The sequence below is a fragment of the Telopea speciosissima genome, chromosome 5 (assembly GCF_018873765.1).
Source record: "Telopea speciosissima isolate NSW1024214 ecotype Mountain lineage chromosome 5, Tspe_v1, whole genome shotgun sequence".
In the NCBI taxonomy this organism is placed as follows: domain Eukaryota; kingdom Viridiplantae; phylum Streptophyta; class Magnoliopsida; order Proteales; family Proteaceae; genus Telopea; species Telopea speciosissima.
Genome location: NC_057920.1, coordinates 34,902,807 through 34,920,089, shown reverse-complemented (window position 1 = coordinate 34,920,089; position 17,283 = coordinate 34,902,807). Strand labels below are relative to the sequence as shown.

General features: G+C 42.1%; 1 non-coding gene across 1 annotated transcript; it reads left to right on the top strand.

Annotated features, from left to right (window-relative positions):
* The first annotated feature begins 15,481 nt into the window (after positions 1 to 15,481).
* On the top strand, positions 15,482 to 15,588 carry LOC122663501. Its single transcript, XR_006333166.1, has one exon. It is a non-coding gene; the product is annotated as a small nucleolar RNA R71 (small nucleolar RNA).
* The last annotated feature ends 1,695 nt before the right edge of the window (positions 15,589 to 17,283 follow it).

The window sequence follows — 17,283 nt, the reverse complement described above, 5'->3', positions numbered from 1 at the left end:
CACCGAGCATAGAATGATCCGAGGAGGTATTGCCTATCGAGATGGAACCTTGTTGGATGGATCCATTAATCAACTATCTCTGGGAGGGCATACTACCCATCGACAAAGAAGAAGCAAAGAAGGTCAAAATGAGGGCCGCCCAATATACAATGATAGGGGGAACACTATATAAGAAACCATTTGCAATGCCTTATCTGAAATGTCTCCAACCATCTGAAGCAAAGTATGTACTTCGAGAGATACACACAGGCATTTGTGGACAACACTTGGGGGACATAACACTAGCCCATAAAGTCATTAGATAGGGATACTTTTGGCCATATCTCCACAAAGAAGCATTGAGTTTTGTCCATAAATGCCTGAAATGTCAGAAGTTTGCACCCATCACCCGTCAACCTGCAATCAAGCTCACTTCAATTTCCAGTCCGTTGCCCTTTATCCAATGGGGAATGGACATATTGGGACCTTTCCCCAAAGCATCTGGAGGCAAGCAATTTATAGTAGTAGCCGTTAACTATTTCACCAAATGGGTAGAAGCAGAAGCATTGGCAACCATCACTGCAGCAAAAGTCTGGAAATTCTTCCTACATTCAGTTATAAACAGGTATGAAATCCCGAGAACCCTCATTACGGACAATGGGAAGCAGTTTAAACAAAAATTCAAAGAATTTAGTGACCAATATGAAATGTAGTTAAGAAAGACCTCAGTAGCCCATCCCCAATCCAACGGGCTGGCAGAAGCAATGAACAAAATCCTATTAGATGGAATCAAGAAAAAGCTGGAAACAGCTAAAGGATTGTGGGTGGAAGAACTGCCTAACATTCTATGGGCATATCGGACAACCACGAGGTTGGCAACTGGAGAAACACCCTTCATGTTGGCATATGGAACTGAGGCAGTACTCCCAGTAGAAATAGGAGAAATCTCACTAAGGGTACAACTATATAACCCTGAGGTTAATGATGAAGAGCTAAGAGTAAACTTAGATCTGTTGGAAGAAATTCGAGAAACAGCTCGGGTAAGAAATGCAGTACACCAGCAGCGGACAGCACGCCACTACAACACAAAATTGAAACCTATAAGGTTCCACCAAGGAGAACTAGTCCTACGCAAGGTAGAAGCCTCAGACCCTAGATCCATGGGAAAGTTATCACCCAATTGGGAAGGGCCATACAGAATCTCTAAGCAAATAGCCCCAGTAGTATATCATTTGGAGACCCTGGAGGGGGCACCTATACCACGATCCTGGAATGCAGAGAACTTGCAAAAATTTTATCAATAAAGGTCAGTTCCCAATTGTTTGAAATCTGATAGTACTCAGTTGTTAGAATTCCAAAATTAAATTCCAAAGTTGTTAGTTGTTTGAACTCTAAATGTGTCATTTGTGGAAAATCAATGATTAATCAATAAAGTTGAAGGCAAGCATTAGAGTTCTCTACGGATATTATTGTTTTATTAATAATGTGCCAGCAACTAACATAATGGTGAGTTGCACCATAGGGGCATTTTCCTAAAGAAATGATGGTCACCCGACCATAATGGTGAGTTGCACCATAGGGGTGTTTCCCCGAAGAAAATGATGGTCACCCGACCATAACGGTGAGTTGCACCATAGGGGCGTTTCCCCAAAGAAAATGATGGTCACCCGACCATAATGGTGAGTTGCACCATAGGGGCGTTTTCCCAAAGAAAATGATGGTCACCCGACCATAATGGTGAGTTGCACCATAGGGGCGTTTCCCCAAAGAAAATGATGGTCACCCGACCATAATAGTGAGTAGCACCATAGGGGCATTTCCCCAAAGAAATGATGGTCACCCACCATAATGGTGAGTAGCACCATAGGGGCGTTTCCCCAAAGAAAATGATGATCACCCGACCATAATGGTGAGTTGCACCATAGGGGCATTTCCCCAAAGAAAATGATGGTCACCCGACCATAATGCTGGGTTACACCATAGGGGCGTTTCCCCAAAGAGAATGATGGTCACCTGACCAAAATGGTAAGTAGCACCATAGGGGCGTTTTCTCCAAAGCAAGGATGATGGTCAACCAGACATAACGACGAGTTACACCACAAGGAGGATTCCATAAACGAAAGGAAGCAAATCATCTGATTACAGAAGAAAACACTCTACAAGAATATAAGACTGCGCATACAGAAAGGTAAAAATATACCAAGAAGATTGCTCGGATAACAAAATTCTTTTATTAAGTGTTTAGTACACTGGAACAAGTATGCAAGTACAATCTTACAAAGCAGTTACATTTCTCAAATACAAGTACACAATAAGGTTTACAAGTATCCCGATGAAGCTATGCTCGGGTTTGAGACCAGTTCACCCGAAGGAGAAAATGTGGCAAACTAATTGAATAGCCACACCGCCAGGAGAAAGCCATCTCCTCGCTCCCAAGCAGAAGAAGGCAGATGAAACTTGAGCACCGTGGGTTACGAAGTGTGAGACAGGGGTAGCATACACAACAGCTTCAAGATGATCAATACCGAGCTCGATCTCGATCTCGGCAAGGTAGCACTAGCTGCTCAAGAGCAACCCCGAGAATCAAGAGGAGACAACTTTGCCAAATGGGATTCACCATCAGTATGCTAAAGCACCAAAATAGCCCTGTTTCTACTCCTCTCAAGCCACTAGAAGTAAGGACCCAAAGAGGACTAGGGAGAACAATGGCCTTTGGGTCCTCCAGCGCACTGACAAATCCACACCACTGCCCACCAAATACGTTAACAGTGAAGGTCGGCGGCAAGTAGTCTCCTGAAGACTCTCCACCTCTCCAATGTAACCTTCCTTCTCCAAAGAGTTGGCAAAGGGAAGAGACACAATGAGGTACCATCATGGCCTGTCAACCCAAAGGACACTGCGTGTCGATTGAGGATCGAAGCTATGATGAGAAATGTCGATTGAAGATTGAAGCCGAAAGTAATGCTTCTAAGAAGATAAACCTTCAAAAACATGCAACCTCTGCACCTTAGAAAACAATGGCAATCAAAACACCATAAGAGCGCAGTCTCTACGGAACAACAACGAAAAGACAGCACTGAAGAACACATCTCTCCTTGAGGAGCAAAAGTTTGGAAGATGCTATAGGGAAAAATGATGGTTCAAAGGTAAAAAAGAATATTAAAGGGACAACTGCCCCACTTACTGGGAAGTTACACCCAAAGCCACGTGTTTCAACCCCAATGGACCAGCGTTCCTCCAAAAAATGAAAGTGGTGCAGTTACCTAGACAACAATTCGATTGCTTCACCAGCCCCATTAATACTAAAGTATACGGAACGCTAGTCAAACAAGGATACAATAAATGTTAGCATGGGGAATCCACAAAAATCTCTAAAAAAAGGATTTGCATCATGATGAATATGTACGTCAGGGAAAAAGACAAACGTCAACAGAAGTCAAGAGAAAAGAAAGATTTAATAACTCAATAAGAGGAAAAAGTAACACAGATTCAATAAATTCCGAGCATGAAAAACAAAATATATACATCCGAGGAACGACAACAGTTGCCTGAGATACAACAATCACAGTTTCAGATATTTGAGCTCGGGACGAGGAGTATTAGGGGGCAAAGGCCCTGGAACATTCTGTGGAGGGGGAAAAAAGGGTATGGACAATGCCGAGGGGTCAAGTACACTCCTTCATGGGAACACGAGGGTCAAAACCCAATCTTATCTTCCTCCAATTAAAATGGGGGCAACCTCCCTCACTTGGTTGTATAGGCGCTGAGCACCTTCTAAAGCCTTATCCTCACAGAAACGCTTGAATGTAGGCGATTAGACCACATGGTTGATAGTGAGGTTCGCTGCAGCATATCTCTCAGTCCAAAGATAATCCCTGACGTTATTTACAACATCCCGAGTAAACTCCAGCCTAGCCAGCAGATCTTTCTCCAAGCGCGTTCAAGGGACTTGTAATCTTCCAATTCTGCTTCCAATTGAGAATTTTGCCTCCGTAGTATGGCATTAGCCCTGTCATATGCCATTATCCGAGATTGTAATTCCTTCTCATGCTTTGAAGCTTCTTGAGCTATAATAGTCCCCGAGGGAGGATGCTCCTAGGCAAAAAGTGGTAGGGAGTCATAATTGGATGTGCAACAAGGCAAAATTCCAAAATAGTAAAGAAGGCCTATGGCCATTTTTCATTGGCTAGCAAGCGCGGGATTACAAAAAAAAAAAAAAAAAAAATGACAAATAATGACAAACAACACAAAAGTATTTGGACAAATAAGAGAAATTAAATCGTAGAGGCATCTACAACGTCTTCAGAAGTCACGAGGGCAGCTGGCGTGGTCAACGAAGCTGGGGGAAGATTCACCTCTCCCTGCCCAACACTCTGCGCAACATCTTGCTCGGGGGCAGACTCAGAAGGAACATAAATTACAGCCTGCTCCACTTCACCAACAGTAACTTCGTTAGGATTGACCCCAGAACTTTGCCCATCAGCCTCATTAAAAGGCACTTGAAGCACTTGAGGAATCACAAAAGAAGAGGGACGAGGGATGTCCAACTTTCCCACCGAAGAAGCAGGCTTGTAGGCGCCTGACTCTAACCGCTCAAGCATATACTCCACCTCGGTTATTCCTTCGAAGTTGAAATCTGGCTGTCTCTTCTTCAGTCAAACCCAGATGGAGTAAGCCGTCTTCAGCCTAGTCAGAGAAGCCGTTGATATATGATGGGTCTTGCAAACCTCAGATTTAAGATATTCATTAAGGGGCCTACTCCCTGCATCCTTAACTTGAACTTTCAGGCTATCGATCTCAGCCTGTGCCTCACTGAGCAACTGGTTTTTCTTGCTCAACTTCTATTTGATTTTCTTATAAGAAGTCTTGGAAGATTGGGCTTCCTCCTTAGCCTTCTTCAGACGCTCTTGAGCTTCCGACAACGCCTTCCCAATAGACTCTTTTTCAGCCTTCAAATTGGCCAATTCGTTATTCAGACGAGGAAACTCTTCCTCATAGTACTTAATAGCCTTTTTCATCTCCCTCATTTCCTCCTCGGATTTTTGATACACTTCAACAACCTTCCTCCTTCGCTCCACCAATTCCGAAGCAAAGGCCAACACCTAAAATAGAATGAAAACCATGTCAATAAGCAGGGAGAAATAAGCAAAAATACAAACTGAAGAAAGAATGTCACCTCATAGCCCCGAACAAGAGTGGACTTCTCCAATACGTCATCAGACATCTCAGAAAGCCAAGCCTGGTTGCTGGGGCAACATAATTTAAGGCCATGTTTTTGGCCGTTGCAACATTGCCAATTACCCTCTGATCATTAGTAATAGACCATTGGGGAACAAACACATCGAGATTGGCCTTGCCGTTACCCTTATCCTTTTTGGTACCGATAGGGGGAAGAAGGTCTTTTGAGACCATGAAGGACCCCCCTTCCTGAGAAACCAAGCTCAAATCAAGACCCTTCTCTTTACCCGAGGAAGCTTCCATGACTTCAATATTTTGGAACGATACTGGAGGAGGCTTGAATGACCCCTTCTTTAGGGAATCCTTGCCCAGCTCGGTAGTGGGTGCCTTTCTCTTCTTACCCTTATTCAGGGGTGCCAAAACTTTGTCCCCTGCAACTTGAATATCTTCCTTCTCTATAAACGACGTGAGAGAGTCCAAGTTGAATTCCACTGCAACCAACAAAAGAAAAATATTAAACAAAAGAAAAAATTATAACCTAAACACCTTAGGGAGGAGCTCCCGAGATGCTCACCCCGCTCCAACTCGCCTATTTCTTGGACATCGATGGCTTCTCCCCAGATGCGACCCTTATCTACTGTCAGCTTCTCCAGAGTCGCCTGATCCATGGAGTCCAATCGTGGATTTTATTCCCGACCATAGTATCTGGATAACCCCACGCGGTGGGACACTCAGGCCCCACATGGACTGCCCCGAAGAATCTCTGCTTCCAACCGTGGTTAGATGATGGTAGAGAATCCACTATGGGAATACCACTACGTTGACGAAAATAATACCACTCGGGGTGACCACTATTTTGATTCAAGGTGAAACACCTGATGAACAACGTAGGAGAAGCACGCCTCCTCAACCGAAAACACTTTATCAAAAAGGCTCCCATACATCTCCAACCATTAGGAACCAATTGCTTAGGGGAAATTTTATAATGCCTAAGGAGTCGACCCACAAAAGGGGAGAGGGGATATTGAAGACCACCTTCAAAAGCATCAAGGATAAATCCCACCTCCTTAGGTCGGGGCTTATTCAATCTATCTTTGGGAGAAGGAACTCTCAGAACAATCTCCTTTGGAATCGCATAGACATTTCGGATGTCCAAAAGATTGTATTCAGATAGAACAGAGGAGATCTCATCAACCTTTTTTCCAATGGTAGGATCCAATTGCGGTTGTCAAACTCGATAACCTTTCCTCCCAAGTTGTTTCATGGAATCAAGACTAGAAGTACTGGCCAGCGCACCAGTAGAACTTCTAAGAACAAACGCTGAAACCCTAAGGCTTGAACCTCCAACTGGAGGTGATTGAAGGGGAATTTCTTTACCCTTTTCTTGGGTAATCCCATGATATAATCGCTCACCCTCATCCAATAGGGATTCTACCTCTATGTCCTCCCTAGATGAAGGATTTCTCTTGATTTTCCCCAAGAGGAAATATCCTTCACAAAAGAACTCGAAGATGAAGAAATGGAAAAACTCAAGAAGACTGAAATATTTTATACCCTTGGAAACACTCCTATAACTCTTGTTAGATCCAACTGCTCAAATATTTTTTTTCAACGGACCAGATAACGGGGAAGAGGAAAGGACCTATACATGGGAATAAAAGCATTATCATTAGAGAACACCGGGAAAAGTAAGGAACTTCAAAAGTTGAATTTTATAACCTTCCATCAATCTCCCCTCAAAAGGCGTGAAAAGCGATAGATATTTTGCTCCCACGTGCTAATAGCGGCCAATGGCGATGCATTTATAAATAATCTATAAAGGGTAGAAATTTCCAAACGAAGAAGAATCATCGTCAAAATGTGGCCTGGTGCTAGCCAGCCCCAGATGGCAAACTTGAGCTCCAAACAGATCATGCAAGCACTTCTCCAAATTTCGTTAAATTACTCCCTACACCTCAACCGAGATGCCTCAACCGAGGTGAAGAGAGTAGGGGGCAAATGATACACCATAATTTCCACCTCAAATCATGACCGTACACATGGATTCACAAAGAAATGAAACTTGGACGCATGCTTGAAAAATCCCACATGCCGGACGGTTATAAAACTAACCCCCACCATAACGGTTAGATAACCACCCATGGAAAGTCCCACGTGGACCGAGAATCCCAGAATTGAGGAGAGGACCACATCAAGAATGAGAGTACCAAAAAATCGTGCTACTAAGGAAGATCACTACCAACGGAGAATGGCTTACTTTAGATCCAACCCATCTATATAAATTGAAGGCTAAACCCTCCAGGGGGACGAATTGGATTGTATTCAATGATCAATAAAGAGAATATATTACTCCAGTGTCTTCTCTCTGTCTTCTCTCTGTCATTCTCAATTTCTCTCAGTCTTCTTTGTTAGCTTAAGAGTTGTGTTTACGGTAAGGATTTTCTCTGGCAGAAACTCTTGCACAACAATACCTAAATTCTTTGTGAGACAATTGGTTCAAGAGAGCACTAATCTGGCACTTCAACACGTGCACACTCCAAGGGCAAATGGTCGCACCTCTAAGAATATCCACTGCCAACTTCCAGTCAGATCTGATCGAAATGTTTTGAATTTCCTTCTCCAAGCATAGTGTCACTCCTCTATAAATAGCTAATAACTCCATGCTAAGAACCGATGCCTCCACCCCCTTACCTACATAGGCCAGAATAGGGTCTCCCATGGCATTACGAATAAGAACCCCATAAGCATCTCTATCCGCAGTCAAAGATCCATCACAATGGAGTGCTACCATGTGAAGGGGAGGTCTAAACCAAGTGTAGGCTTTGGGGACCGTGACTGCCCACTGTGTTTGAATCCCCCCATTCTCAACCAAGAACTGGTTTCTTAGATTACGGGCAGCCACAATGGGAAGGCAAGATCCTTTGGTAACAACATCAAACTTGATATCATGAAGGATTATGCCATAAGTCCTGGATTTATTGCTAAAAAGGCGTTGATTCCGCTCCCACATAATATGGTAAACCGATGCATAGAAGGCCAGCTTGGGAATGACATCTAACTTGTCATTGGTGCACACCGCATAGGACATCCAATTAACCACATCAGTAAGGCCGGAAGGGCCTTTCCCACTTGGGGAGCATAAAGAGCTTACCCTCCCCCAAATGGTTTTGGAGAAGGAACAATCAAAGAAAAGGTAGTTATGACTCTCCAATCCCCCCCCCAATAAAGGACACAATTCTGTCCAACCAAAATGTTCCTTTTAATAAGTTGGTCCTTAGTTGGGAGTGCCCCCATAAGACACCTCTAGTTAGTGTAGGAATGCCTAGGAAAATACCCAGGGAACCAAACATGTTTATGCCAATCCACCTTAGAAGCACTCCTTTTGATCAGATCCCAAGCCGATTTGGTACTAAATAGGCCATTAGGGGCTTTCCTCTAGACAATAAGGTCCTTCCCCTCATTTACCAGGGGAATACTAGGAAGCTCCCTCCAACCAGTAATCAGATTGAAGGATCCATGAGGATGAGGATGCCAATGACCATCTCTAATAAGATCCGAAACCAAAGCAAGGCGATGCGAACCAGCATCATACCAGATACGGTCCCCAAACCTTTTGATCAAAATTCCTTTGGGATGCCCGTTATCAAGCCATAGTCTAGTAGTTTGAACATCCCCAATGAAGTGGTGGATGTGAGGCTCAACCAAGTCTCTATATTTGAGCACTTTTCGCCAAACCCATGAGCAGTTTTGAGGGACTTTAGTGGTCCAAATAAGGCCATTCTTTAGGTAACGGGTGTTAACCCACCTCACCCAAAGACTGTCCTTCTTAGAGGTAATCCACCATATTTGTTTAAGTATACCAACAGTATTCATGTCAGATATTCTCCTTATTCCAAGCCCCCCTTCAGTCTTAGGTTTACAAATATTATCCCAAGAGATGTAATGTACCTTTCGTTCCAGAGACAGGCCGGTCCAAAGGAAATTGGAGAAGATGGACTCCAGCTTCTTTTTGATAGCATCGGTAAGAGCAAAGATCCCCGACCAATAAATATAGCAGCCTTGGAGGACGGAGCTCAAGAGTTGTACACGACCTGCAAAGGACAGGAAATGGGCCTTCCATCCATTAAGCCTGCTCCGCACTCGATCCAAGATAGAAAAACAATCAGCTATGGCCAACTTACGAGAAATAAGAGGAACACCAAGGTACCGGATAGGTAGCTTGGTATCCACAAAATTCGTTAATTCCAAAAGTTGCAGTCTGGCCATATGGGTTAGACCCCCTAGAATAATAGAGGACTTAGCTCTGTTGAGTTTCAACCCAGAGAAGGTATGAAAGTCATCCAGAGCCCCCAGACATGCCAAAATAGAACCAGAAGAGGCCTTCACAAAGATCATCAGGTCATCAGCAAAAATAAGGTGAGAGAGGTGGGATCTCTTGCATCTGGGGAGAAGGCTGATCCTGTCATCAACTTCCAACTTCCTCATCAAGGCGGAGAAACCCTCCATAGCAATAGTAAAAACATAGGGGGAGATGGGATCCTCTTGCCTGATTCCTCTTCCCCCCTTAAAATAACTAGCCGAGCCTCCATTAAGGAGGATGGAGAAGCAGGGGGTTCCAACACAAGCCTTCACCCAACCAATGAACTTTTGTGGGAAACCCATTCTTTCCATAATATTAAAAAGGAACTTCCTGCTGAGTGAGTCATAAGCTTTATGGAGATCAATCTTCAACACCATTGTAGGGCTTATTCCTTTCTGCTCAATCCCTCTAACCACATCATGACACACAAGGATATTGTCCACAATGGACCTCCCCTTGATGAAGGTTGACTGGGAATCACTAACCACCTCCCAACAACTCCTTGTAATCTGCTAGATAAGATTTTGGTAATGATCTTATAAAAGAGATTGCAAAACTCTATGGGCCTGTATCCGGCAAAAGAAGTAACATCCCCTGTCTTTGGAATCAGACTAATCAAACTAATGAAGGTGGCATTGATCGAGCTAGGGAGGCAAGACTTAGAGAAAAACCACTTCACGGCCAAAGTCAAGTCTTCACCAACAACATCCCAAGAATGTTCGAAGAAGGCAGCCCCAAATCCATCAGGTCCTGGAGCTTTGGAATTCTTCATCATAAACACTACTTCCATAATCTCCTGATTAGACACATTAATCGTGTCGTTAACCGGTCAAAAATAAAACCCTAAATTAATCTAGCAAGTAGCAAGTAAGGGGTCGATCTACGGGGAACTGGAAGGCTAAATTGCACGAAATTAAATCAAGCCTATGGTTAAACTAAAAATGCAAATTAATTAATTTGAAGCTAACACTAGCAACTGATTAAAGAGCATAAAAGATGGTGAGAAAATATTGTTTTTAAGTTGAATCAACTTTAATTTAGATTCATCATTCAATCTCTCTCATATTCGGCTCATGGCGACTACAAACCCCAAGACAACCACAAAATGTAGGGTCTCTTCTAGGTATAAAGTATCTTGGCAAAATTATCGTCCGATCGCTACAATGAATCGAAAGTTCGAAGAACTCGGGTATGCACAATCCACTCAGGTATACCGTATCATCGATACGACCACATGAATCAATTCAATACTATTGCTTGGTAGGTTAACTTGAATCACAAAAACAAATTACCCTAGCTAGATGTAAACATGATTACACAAAAATTACAATGGGATGCCTAAGTCTTTTCCAAGCAATCAATATGAAAAGAGAATGAATAATTAAATCTTCCTTAAAGTATCATCTTCCCAAAAACAGCAGCAAGTTTAGTTACTCATTTAACATGAATTAAATAAAGAGAAGTTAGGGATACAAGCCAAGAAAATTAGAGGGAAAAAGAGAATAGAAGCAATGGCAGCGATGGCGATTCAGGTGTGTGTTAATGAAGGAGCTGAATGGTGGCGATGGTAGATGCTCTTCCTCTCCTCTTTCTTCTCCTTCTTCAAGCCTCGGTCGATGCTCATATTTGAAATCTGCCTTTTGCTCTCGGTGGGTGCTCATATCTGAAATCTGCCCCTTTCTTAAAGGTGATATGGGTTTTGAAATAAAACAACCGAAAAGGATCAAAGGGAATTGGGTTGGACTAGGAGAGTAAGAGAGAGGGAGTGTGAGATGGGGATGGCTTAGAAAAAGATAAAAAAAACAGAGATAGAACAGGTTTGGAATAGGAAACTAGAAAGTGAGAGAGAGAGGTTTACGTGAGAGAAGAGAGAAATTAGGTTTTCTTTCTTCTTTCTTTTATTTTTCTTTCTACACACATTCCAACTTTGCCATAATCCATTTTTTTGGCCATAATCCCTCCTTCCTTAAACCAAATTGACTCAACTCAAGAATTAAATGTTAAACATTTAATTTTACTAATGTAATGAGTCCAATATCGACTTTTCTTGAGAAATTTCCTATTTGCCAAATTACAGTAATGCCCTTGAGATGACAATTTGCACACATGAGTACTTGTAATGCAATGCGTCCATCTTGCTCAGAATTCAGCCCTCTTTGTAACCATGAAAAGAAATTGGACCACTTTACGTGTAAATTAGAAGATATGCATGATAGTCCAGAATAGCATGACATCGCATAAAATACCCCTGTACCCTGAAAAAGATAGAAAATACCCAAAATAGCTCCATTCTAAGCAGATAAAAATGAAAAATTAAATGGAATAATTTCACACATAAATGTGCTCATCAAATACCCCCACACTTAGATTTTACTAGTCCTCGAGCAAAAAAAAAAAAAAAAAAAAGAAAACAAAGATCCTAACTCACTTTCATAGGAATCATGGTTGCACTTAGCATGTGCAACAAGCCTTTAAACCCCTAGGTTACCCCTAGTGGACGAGTTTTGTCTCTTGAGTGTTTGCAGGGAATATACATACAAAATTCATGATTGTAAGTTTAAATTTTGACAATGGGTAAGAAGCACACACGAAACCCGAAACTAAGATGTTCTACTTAGGATCAAGAAGACAAATGTACCCCCACACTTAAGCTCTTAGTACCCAATATTGATTCGAACAACCGGTATACACCCTAATTAGGGAATCTCCCCATATCTTCCAAACACCACCTTACTTAAGGTAAGATCACTCATGACGTCGAGGGCACCAAGGACTTTAGGCTTTGGAGCATTTTTTACTATACAATTGTACCAAGGCAATGACATTTCTTCCTTCTTTTTTTTTTTTCAAAACAATGAACTCCATTTGTTACTCCACTACTGTTCCTCAAATGCCATGCAGGGTCACTACACAAGACACCCGAGCTACTTGGTAGCTTTGTTTCTTACATATATCCAGAAGGATAGTGATGCTAGAGCTCTTTTTCAGAGGTTTCACCCCAAGGAGTGTCGATCAAGTCACCTTGCTTCCTAAGGCGGAATACCCTATCTAGCTCCAAGGAATTCAACTCTTACTTTTATATGTTTCTTTTTTTTTTCTTCTTTATTTTTTTTTTTTGAAAATTACATGATTCTCAAATCCGTGCAATGTTCTGGCCTTTTAAGCTTTCTAGAAGGCTCATGTAACAAGCTTTAAGCCAACCACTCCCAAGCCAGATGGCTTTAAGGGATTGAGTGTGAAACACTCCTCAGGCTTTCTCACTCGAACCAAAAAGGCTACAAGCCCGAACTGGATTCAAGAATACTAGTATTAATAACCTAACTGGTCACTCCAACCGTTTTACGTGAGACTCTGGGCTTGAGGCCTAGATGCCTTGGTTACTAAGTTAAAGCAACAGAACTAAACTCTCATGATTTTATTTTTCTTTATGTCACACCCAAACTAAACTTGGTCTCAGCTCCTAACCAAAAGCTCAAAGAAACACAAGACAGCCAAGTGGTCTATCCCTTCGACAAGATGGGGCTCTATTGCCTGAGTCAAAACCCACCTTAGTATACATACTAGCTACTGTCCTCTCAACAGGGTTTTTATTACTTCAGATTAGGGCTCCTAAGTCTCTTTCTCCCGCGTTTCGCATCAAAGTAACAAAGAGACCTGTAATCCTTTAAGTCTTACACCCCCGCACACTTAAAGTATGCAGTGTCCTCAATGCATGTAGAAGAATAAAAACTGGGATAAAGGGAAGGAATGTACCAGAAATCAGCAATATACAGCAGCAGAATAGTGCATCCAGCAATCAGTAGTAGTTACCTAAAAAAAATAAAAACAAACAAACACAAAAATAAAAGTACTAAAAAAAAAATAGTGGGTTGCCTCCCACAGAGCGCTAAGTTTAGAGTCTTCAGCCAGGCTCAGAATGAATCACAGAGGGTCAAGGATCAAATCATACCAAGGAACCGGTTTAGAAGAAGGTTGGGGAGATGTAGCCAAAGGGGGAAGCGGCTCAAACCTAACTGTCCAAGGTGGTTGTTCTAAAGAGGGTGAAGAATCTAGCAAAGTATGCACCTCTTTAGTGTATGCCTCAGACTCATCTCCATAGTGCTGCAAAGGATCATCAATAAGCATGTGTGAAGTGTGATCGGCCACAACTTCATCTAATAAATCCAATGCAAAATACTCTTCCTCTCAAATGGAACCTAAGGATGCATTGAAGATGCTGAGCCTAAGCTTCTTATTCCCAAAAGAGATGTCCATGGCACCCGATCTATAATTTATGCAAGCATTTGCAGTAGCTAAGAAGGGGCGCTCTGAAATGATAGGGGGAAGCTTGGCTGTGGTGGCTGTATCCATATCCAGGATAAGGAAGTCCACAGGAAAGTATAATTCTTCCACCTTCACTAAAACATCTTTTAACAACCCACGAGGTGTTTTGTTTGAACGATCAGCCAACTGAAGGATGACCTCAGTGGGTTTCAAATCTCCTAAACCAAATCTGTCATAGACTAAACTAGGCAAAATATTCACACTAGCCCCTAAATCAAGTAGTGCCTTACTTATGGAGAGATCTCCAATGATGCAAAAAATAAGAGGTGTACCTGGATCCTTAAGCTTAGGGGGTAGGCGGCTGAAAATTATCGAACTAACCTATTCAGTCAAATGGACGGTCTTAGAGATTTGAGTTCTCAACTTACACTTTTGGGTGCAGAGGTCTTTCAAAAACTTAGCTTAAGCAGGAACTTGCTTAATAGCATCGAAGAGGGGGAGATTGATGCGAACTTGTTGGAACAAGTCGATCATCTCTTGCATCTTTTCACCCTGTTTACCCTGAAGGGGGTAAGATGGTGTCCAAAGGGCTTGGGGAAAAGGGACCTTTGGAATGCAAGAATTAGTTGATGGTCCCTCCACAATGGGAATGTGTAGCCCTTCCTTGGGAACTAATGAGCGATTTCCATAGGTGGTGTTTCACTAATGGACTCATGTGTTTCTACACCACCACCAGAATTCTCTAGGGTTGACTCAGCCTCTCCCTGGCTTTGAGACTTAGTAGGCAATGTCTCATTAGTGGCTAAGGGTGCATCAGGTTTTTCCACCCTTTTGCCGCTCCTTAGGACTGTGATCGATTGGACTTGCTCTTTCCCTAGACCCATTTGATTGTTTGGGTTACCTATTTGCTGACTTGCCAATTGGCCAGCCTCCCTCCTACTTATAGCATCAACTAGTTGACCTAGTTGGTTCTCTAGCTTATTAATGGACTGAGTCTGTGAGTGTAGCAGCTGTGTGTTCTGCTCGAGTCCACTTAATGTTTTTAGCACCTTTTTCTCAAATGATTGATTTTGTTGGGGTTGAGGATATAGTAGTTGTCCACCCCTATAGGCATTAGATTGAACATTAAATGGTGGCCTATATGGTGGGTTTGGAGGTTTATTAGGTACTGAGTTTCTCCATGAAAAGTTTGGATGGTTTCGCCATCCCAGGTTTTAAGTATTGGAAAAGGGATCATTATCCGGTGTAGGGAAATTTTGAGCCGTTTGTACCTATTCCTGAACAAACTTAGGATATTGTGCAGCCGAAGGACAATCCATCACATAATGACTAGGGCTAACATATAAGGCATAGGCTTCAGTTTGATTGCGTGCAGGGAAACTCATTGGGAAAGGGGACATAGGATGCTGCCCTATAGACATCAAATAGTCCAATTTATTGGACAACATATCAACCTTAGCAGTCATCTCTATAGTTGGATTGATCTCTTAGAGATCACCCTTCTTTGGTTGCCCTATGTGTGGAATCTCAGTCTAAGAGGCCAAAGCATGATGTTGGGAATTCTCACTAAGGGCTTCAAAAAGATCCCATGCTTCCATCTCATTCTTGTGCATAAATGTTCAACCATAAGAAGAGTTTACCATCTGCCTATATCGGTCATGGAAGCCATCATAAAAGCACTGGACTAACTGCCATTTTGGGATAACGTGGTGGGGGCACTTCCTAAGTAATTCCTTGAGTCTCTCCCATGCTTCATGAAATTGTTCGTCCTCTAATTGGGAGAAACTAGTAATGGCTCTTCTAAGGCTATTAGTCCGGCCAATGGGGAAGAATTTTTTTAGAAATTCCTGTTGCATCCCCGCCCATGTAGAAATCCTAACTGAATCTAAGGAATGAAGTCAGTGTTTGGCTTTGTCCTTTAAGGAGAATGGGAATAGGAGTAACTTTAGGGCATCTTCAGAGAGATTTTGGATTTTGACTAGTGAACACACCTCTAAGAACTCCTCAAGATGCTTGTAAGGCTCCTCATTAGCAAGTCCATAATAGGATGGTAACATTTGTATGATGCTAGACTTGATCTCATATTGAGCACCCTGAATGGCAGGTAGCTGAATACAAGATGCAGGGGTATAGGCAGTTGGAGTGAAGTGCTCACTCAGCGGCCTTCCTGGCTGGTTTTCGTCACCCATTTTATTACTATTATCCTTAGGTCTAGCCATAGATCGCTCTATTTCTAGGTCAAGGGCAGTCAGGTTGGGGTGCAAAGAACACCGACCATGCATGAAACACACCACAAGTTGAACGGACTAATTAAACAGAAATTAAAACGTAATAACTAAAAAAAAAACTCAATAAGAAAAAGTAAAATCAGAACTAAAAAGTAAACAATTAACTAATTTAAAACTAACAAAAATACTTACCTGGTGTTGGCGGTTGCGCAATTCCACATGCTGCCCTCGATGAACGGTTACACATATGATCTTAAGGGGCTAGGGAAATTAAATTAAACCTAAACACCCAAGCTAGAAAAAAATAAAAAATTACATAAAACAACCCTAATTACATAAAGTCTAGGAATTAAAAGTAAACCAAATGGACAGCTTGTCCTACTCGATCTACTCGGCTTCCTGCACAAACAAAGAGAATGTTAGGTATACTAAAATTAACCTAATAAAGAGATTAAAAACTAAAATTAAAAATTCTGGAATTATAAAATTAAAACTAGAAGAAAGTAACACAAAAAAACTCAATCAATCTTAGCAACCGTGCTTCGGTTCCCCTGCAACGGCTCCAAAATTTGATCGTGTCGTTAATCTGTCACACCCCAAACCACCCCTAGGAGGATTGGGTAGGTGACCCGAATTACATAACGACAATTCGCTAAAATCCCACTGATCTAGAAGCAGTGCTTACAATCATGGAACCACAACCATCTCTTTACCATAGGCAAGATCAAAGTGCAGCAGAAAAACTACAGTTCAAAAATAAAAGGAAGTATAGCGATACGGGGAAACAGTGATAATATATACATATAAAAGTTTTACATTTCCCATCAACCCACACACAAAGAAAGCAAAGAAACCAAGCTGATAAGTATAGTACTTTATACAAAAACATGTACAGGGCGAGCATACTCAACCCCAAAAAGGAAAAAGAAAACTACAACAACCAAGTCACAATGGGAATAACTCCAAATAACCCAAAAGGAGTCCCCAAGCCAAAAAGCTATCACGAACACACTTCAATGGTCTTCATCAAAAACCACCAAAAATGTGCGCAGGATCGGTATGACCTCTATCGGGGTCCACACCAATATCATCGTAACAACCAAAAGTCTCCTCCTCGAAATGACCCGCCATGCCACAGCGACATCCACCTGCAAAATCATTTAAGAAAAACATTGCATAACAGAGTGTGAGCCCCATTGAGCTCGTGAGCAAATAAAATCAATCATGCATGCACATGCAATCATAATTCACAATTCATATGGTCCTACATGATAT